A 7500-nucleotide genomic window follows, 5' to 3' on the forward strand; every position below is an offset into this window, starting at 1 on the left:
AACAAACCAAACTCACACTTGTCTGTTATTGGATTAATGAAAGGACTTCAGCCAGGTTTGTCGGGGTGTCCAGTTTATAGGGGTCTAATCGCCCATCTCACGCGTCACCCGAAAAAAAATCAACACAACCCTATTATTATTATTATTATTATTTCTTCTTCTCTTCTTTCTTCTCTTCTTCTTCTCTTCTTCTTCTTCTTCTTCTTCACTCTTCTTCTCTTCTTCTTCTTCTTCTCTTCTTCTTCTTCTTCTTTCTTTCTCTTCTTCTTTCTTCTTCTTTCTTCTTCTTCTTCTTCTTCTTCTTCTTCTCTTCTTCTCTTCTTCTCTTCTTCTTCTTCTTCTTCTCTTCTTCTTCTTCTTCTTCTTCTTCTTCTTCTTCTTCTTCTTCTTCTTCTTCTTCTTCTTCTCTTCTTCTTCTTCTCTTCTTCTTCTTCTTCTTCTTCTTTTCTCTTCTTCTTCTTCTTCTTCTTCTTCTTCTTCTTCTTCTTCTTCTTCTTCTTCTCTTCTTCTTCTTCTTCTTCTTCTTCTTCTTCTTCTTCTTCTTCTTCTTCTTCTTCTTCTTCTTCTTCTTCTTCTTCTTCTCTTCTTCTTCTTCTTCTTCTTCTTCTTCTTCTTCTTCTTCTTCTTCTTCTTCTTCTTCTCTTCTTCTTCTTCTTCTTCTTCTTCTTCTTCTTCTTCTTCTTCTTCTTCTTCTTCTTCTTCTTCTTCTTCTTCTTCTTCTTCTTTTCTTCTTTCTTCTTCTTCTTCTTCTTCTTCTTCTTCTTCTTCTTTCTTCTTTCTTCTTCTTCTTCTTCTTCTTCTTCTTCTTCTTCTTCTTCTTCTTCTTCTCTTCTTCTTCTTCTTCTTCTTCTTCTTCTTCTTCTCTTCTTCTTCTTCTTCTTCTTCTTCTTCTTCTTCTTCTTCTTCTTCTTCTTCTTCTTCTTCTTCTTCTTCTTCTTTCTTCTTTCTTCTTCTTCTTCTTCTTCTTCTTCTTCTTCTTCTTCTTCTTCTTCTTCTTCTTCTTCTTCTTCTTCCTTCTTCTTCTTCTTTCTTCTTCTTCTTCTTCTTCTTCTTCTTCTTCTTCTTCTTCTTCTTCCTTCTCTTCTTCTTCTCTTCTTCTTCTTCTTTCTTCTTCTTCTTCTTTTTCTTCTTCTTTCTTCTTCTTCTTCTTTCTTCTTCTTTTCTTCTTCTTCTTCTTCTTTCTTCTTCTTCTTCTTCTTTTCTTCTTCTTCTTCTTCTCTTCTTCTTCTTCTTCTTCTTCTTCTTTCTTCTTCTTCTTCTTCTTCTTTCTTCTTCCTTTCTTTCTTCTTCTTTCTTTCTTCTTCTTCTTTCTTCTTCTTCTTCTTCTTCTTCTTCTTCTTCTTCTTCTTCTTTCTTCTTCTTCTTCTTCTTCTTCTTCTCTTCTTCTTCTTCTTCTTCTTCTTCTTCTTCTTCTTTCTTCTTCTTCTTCTTCTTCTTTCTTCTTCTTCTTCTTCTTCTTTCTTTCTCTTCTTCTTCTTCTTCTTCTTCTTCTTCTTCTTCTTCTTCTTCTTCTCTTCTTCTTCTTCTTCTTCTTCTTCTTCTTCTTCTTCTTCTTCTTCTTCTTCTTCTTCTTCCTTTTTTATTATTATTATTATTATTATTATTATTATTATTATTATTATTATTATTATTATTATTATTATTATTATTATTATTATTATTATTATTTATTATTATTATTATTATTATTATTATTATTATTATTATTATTATTATTATTATTCTGGAAACCTCCAATATTGTCGAGGATCACTCCACAGTTAGTAGGGTATTACATTGTATCCTTATTAAAACACCGCACATAATACTAATAAAAATACAAAAATTTTAAAAATCACGATGTGAACTATTTTGTTGAATGTGATCACTCTGGTGTAGGTGAAAGTGTGATACTTTAAAGTTTGTCCAGGTAAGAGTAGTGAAATTATTGCTTAGCTTATCACGCATCTGACTCGTCGCTCCCTATATTTTCCTTTTGTTTATGATACATAATACTAAAAAAGGAGACCCCCCCCCCCCCCCCCCCCCCCCCCCCCCCCCCCCAAAAAAAAAAAATATAAATATTGCAGAAAAACCCTTTTAAAACTCATCAAAAAAACTACAACGACAAAAATATCCCCGAGGTTATGTTAAATGCAAACTAACACCTCGCGTGTTTTAAAGTGTGACTCGACCCAAGTTTGCCCAGGTTATAAAGCAGTTATTGCTTAGTCATTCAATGACTTCGCTCCTCCCGCCTTTTGTTTTATGGCCTACGTAAAAACTAAACCTCGAAATGTGTGGAATGCAAAATCGAAATAGTCTGTTCCAATCTCATTAATGTTACAGGAATCCAATCATAAACTTGGCGTGGTTATCACTTGTAACCCACCGCCGCATCACGGTATTATGCTGGAATGATCCAGATGAATTTAACGGTAAGATAATCAGAAATATAGTTCAGTTGGTGAAACACTCGCTTCACACGCGAAGGGACCAAGATCGATACTGGTGAAGTGTCGAGACTTTTTTTCTGACCTCCCCTGTCCAACAAGCACTGATAGGTGGGTCTGTTAGATCTGGCGAAAAGTACTTTGCAATCAGTCGTATCCTTTCCAAAGGGTAGCAACCAATTGCTGTTGTCCGTTTCACGCAATAGAAACTGGGATAAATTCCGGCCTGAAGGACTACTACCACAAATATGATTTTCTTTTTAACCCTAAAGAACCCATACATTTTTATCTTTAAAAAAAACAACAAAATTGTTGAAAGTCTCATATTTCAGGCTATAAATTCTTTTTTTTTTTTTTTTTTTGGCATCCCGACACAATACCGTTTTGAGTCGAATGTCACATTTGCTATGCTTCAATGTTAATGCAAGATTGGAATCTCATAAATATGTCTGGCATTGACGTACGATTTCCGGCCACTGTGCATGTAGCACGTAACACTTTTGTTTTTATGATTATTAAACTCAGGTCATTCATTGTTCTTCTTTCTCATTTATTTATCTGACGTTATCATAATGCACATTAAAACTCCAAGAATGTTTAATTTCGTTTAGCATGTCGGTGGTATTTTAATTATGTTAAACCATTTCTGTATAGGTGGAACGAAATTGACGTCATAAAGCTCTGTGCTATTGTTTTTAGACAGCCATTTCAGACTATACTTGTTTAAGGTTATACTATAGTTGTGTATGTTAGTTTATATTACCAAAACGCATAGCGTCAATAAAGGTATCCAGGATGCACTATGATGATAAAAGCCAGCGTACACATAAAACAAATAAAACTGGTTATCGGAAGTAAAACAACATTAAATGGAGTGCCCACTTTAACATGTCTGTATGATCTGACCGAAAGTTCTTTACAATAGATTAACATCCTATCCGAAGGATAGCAATCAATAGTTAATGTAACTTAACTAGAGCTTTTATAGAGAGCACTATCCACTAAAAGTACTCAAAGCGCTTTACAAAGGGTCCCTGACCAACAGCAACACGTAACATGTAGAACGAGACATGACGCTTATTAGGCGATATTAAAATTGTTTTTTTCCGACAAAAACAAATCTGTTAAAGGTCAGGTACTCATTTTACACCTGAGTATGGTGAGAGACTGTGAGTAAAGAGCCTTTTCCAAGGACTCAACTTTGCGCCGAGCGAGGCTCGAACCCAGGCCCTTCCGATCCGAAAGCGAGAGTCATACCACATAGCCACACGTACGGGAACGGTGATAAGCTCCACCTTTCGTTTTCTTTGGACATCTATTTTTGGTACTGAGTGGTTTAACCCTCTCCTTACCACCTACCAAAAAATCGTCACATTTGTTACGACACAATGGGCATTATTCTTATTCAGATTTATTTTGTACATCACAAACTTTGAAGAATGATCTTTGTTGAATTAATAAGAATATAAAATTGTTTTGTAGAGTGTCTTGTTTGAGTTTTTAAAAATCAATTTTTCTCCTGGGAAAGCCTGCCATTTTGGGAAAATACTGAAAAGGATCGGTAAGGAGAGAGTTAAAGATTGTGAGCCGTTTTTAAAACTTGACTATCTCATATGCCTGTCTGGGTAGGGGTTCTTAACCAGTTAACTGCCTCAGGCTGGAAACTGAGTGCATTCATTTTCGTCTCCTGTTCGTGAATAACCAGTATGTCATAGATGGTATACATTTCTGTAATTGTCTCATAACAAACACATGAAACATACCAGCAAACAATACTATGTGTAATCTAAAACGTTTATATTACTATTCAAACATTTAATTTAGTGAGAATAATCATCGAGGGTGTTCTGTAAACAATAACAAAGAAACTCAGTGTGTTGTTTCACTCTGTTGGTAGGAAACTGAAAATAATTTTAATTCCAAGAAAAAACACTCGTGTTCGGTTCCTGTTCGGTTCGGTAACTAAAAAAAGAGTGAGTTGCACTAATTTTGCTATGATAAAACAAGAGACCGACTGAGAGGAAAGGTCAAATGGAGGACAAGACGGATAAAAGAGGAAATTGAATGCACTCATTTTGCAGCTTTATTCTGAAAAAAACAAGTATTTTAAAAATTTGACCAGAAAATTCATCCTTCAAATAGCGATTGATTCAAATGACTCTTATTTTGGAAAAAAAACTCTCAAACCTGAGACCAGTGTAAGGCAATGACTGGTTTAGTTATGTTGTCTTCTCTAATCATTCACCCCCTCCAATTAAGTTTCTGACCATGGTTTAAATTGAAGACTTGGTCTCCACTTTGGACCCATCCCTGAGAGAGAGAGAGAGAGAGAGAGAGAGAGAGAGAGAGAGAGAGAGAGAGAGAGAGATAATTAATATCTGTTTTTAGTGGATGAGAATATTTCCTTTTAGGTCGTTTCTATAACGGCTTATCAAATTTATATTATTTGATTGTATCCCTTTTAAGTGGAATTGTTCGTAAGTCTTGGTGGGAATAATATTGTATCTAAATAGTAGGATCACTCCTCAAATGTTCTCATCTTTCTGTTCCCTTTTGTTGTTCCTTTTGTCGTCCTGTTTCTTGAGCGCTTGTAAGCGCAGATTAACTATAAATTTATGATATACGACCCCTTCTTGCATTGTCAGTTTCTTTTTTTTTTACTATGAAATTACCTTAAAGGGGACCTGTTCACAGAGTTAACTATAATTAAACTTGTTGTAAATGAACGTTTGGTGTCGGAGGTGTCACGTTTCTGTGGAAAGACCTTAAGTCGCAATGAGAAAGTAGCTTAAGATGACCATGAGTTCTTTATTTTCAAACCCGTTGTTATGCTATCTTGGTCGTCGAATGAAAAATACGCACCATGTTATATAAACCCATGGCAGGCCGCAAATCGTCACTTGCTATTCTTGATCGCACAGCACAAGTTACCTATGTTGTGTGAACAGGACGCTCGTAGGGGTGACCAGTAAATCATAATACAGAGAAGGCCAATCTATTATGAGTTCGATCAGACGAGTGATCATTAAAATCATAGAACAGAGAACGTCGATCTGTTCTAAGTGTACGAGTGCCAATAAAATATGACACAGAGAAGGCAAAACTGTCTTGGAAAATAGTTATTTGCTGGGCGGTTGCAATGCCCTGTTCGATGACCAATAAAAAGAGACGTATGCCTTAATGATAGAACATAATAGCACATCTCCGTGACATAAAAGAATGTGACAAAATGTGGTGCCTTGAAGCTTGTGCGAAAAATCACGAATCCAAACACAAAAGGATGGTGATAAGATATTGTGTGCGAAGAACGTTTGAGTAGCACTCAATATAATAATATATCCAGTAATGTATTCGGTATCCGGTCAAGAGGGTAAAAAAAACCCATACTACGCATCTTCTTGACGAGAAGCCAAATCAAACGCTGCTAGAAGAAATAGGATCAACCCTGGGACAACATAAGACAAGATGTGTGTGTGTGTGTGTGTGTGTGTGTGTGTGTCTGTGTGTGTATTGCGTTGTCTATATGTTATCGAATAGGTACGTTTTCTTGTCTAACCCTATTTTGACACGTTCTTAGTTTAAAACAGTAGACGTGTTTAATTATTTAAAAGCTAACTTTATGAGGCCTTTGTAAAATTATTGGTACGATTGCAGTTGAAGCTATATTTATATTTTACAGCCATATGATTAGAGTCAGGAGGAATGAAACTAAAGGCAATGCTAATTGTTAATGATTCATGAAGTTATCAAAAGTAAATACTACTTTTCTCCACTGAAAACGAAGAATTCTTTAAAGTGCTTGGCTTTAAATCTGGCAGGCCATGTAAAACTCCAAATGACCTTTAACGCAGTTAGCCATTGTATACCCACATTTGTTGGTTGATACCCGCTGTTATCAAGCTGTTGTAGGCAATTGATTTCACACTGTCTAAATATAAAGTTACTGATATTTTATTTGGTTTTCTCTTTTTTACCGTTGACGCTTTTGTCATCAACATGTCTAAATACCGATTTTCGTAACCGTATTTGTTTTGTTTATTGTTTTGGTGGGGGTTTTTTTTTTATGATGTGGAGGGGTTATTGTTCTCTTTGGGATTTTATTAGTTTCTTTGTTTTGCAGAACAACTTTACTGTATCTTTAATTCAGAAATGTTCCCACTTCGAACTTTTTTTAATCCTTGCCTTAAGTATACCTACATGTGAGTCAACAAAAAGTATGCTTTTTACAAGGGCTTCTATGCTAGCAGGGACACTTAGCCTAATATGTAGGACGAGACATTAATCCTGTAAGATTCTCTTGTTATTCTTTTCGACAACAACGACAACGCTGTTACTGGACAGGAACTCATTTTACACATGAGAGACTGTGTGTAAAGTTTTGTTTTTGGGGGTTTTTTTCCCCCAAAGATCCAACTTTGTGTCGCTACCACCGGATCTCGACACAGTAAATCTACCGCTTTGTGGATTTTCTTTTCTTTCTTTGATCCATACAGTCCCCGTTTCCTGATTTTTCCCATTATATGCGGCCGTGACGATAAAAGTGAAGGCACTGATGAATTTTAATTTTACCCAACTGTCCTTTGTGTTGTGCGCACGTTTAAAATTTCATCCCATATTCTTTGGTTCTTGTATGCTAAAATTCAAAATATTCTTTCATTGACGTCGCCACTTTGGAACAAAAACGTCAATGACATGAGTTTTAATTAGGCAAGACAGAAAAGGTGACGCAATAGAAATAACTTGTGATATGAATGAAGGTGGTGATTAGGAATGGCTGGTTTCGGAACGCATGCGCAGATAATGATGGAGATGAATATATAGACGATGACATTGTGGAAGGTGATGATAATGCTGCTGCTGCTGCTGATGATGATGATGATGATGATGATCATGATGATGATGATGATGGTGATGATGATGCTGATGATGATGATGATGATGATGATGATGATGATGATGATGATGATGATGATGATGATGATGATGATTTGTTATATTCAGAGACGATAACAGACTCTAATAATGACTAATGTTTATTTTCTAAATGAAACTGGCTTTTCTTCACTGT

General features: G+C 35.6%; 1 protein-coding gene across 1 annotated transcript in view; it reads left to right on the plus strand.

Annotated features, from left to right (window-relative positions):
* The window catches only part of LOC144964014 (uncharacterized), a 139118-nt gene that overhangs the window by 58429 nt on the left and 73189 nt on the right, over positions 1–7500 (plus strand). The gene's annotated exons all lie outside the window — the stretch shown is intronic.

This window comes from Berghia stephanieae, chromosome 2, assembly GCF_034508935.2.
Source record: "Berghia stephanieae isolate SIO BIC M18660-M18661 chromosome 2, UCSD_Bste_1.3, whole genome shotgun sequence".
NCBI lineage: Eukaryota > Metazoa > Mollusca > Gastropoda > Nudibranchia > Aeolidiidae > Berghia > Berghia stephanieae.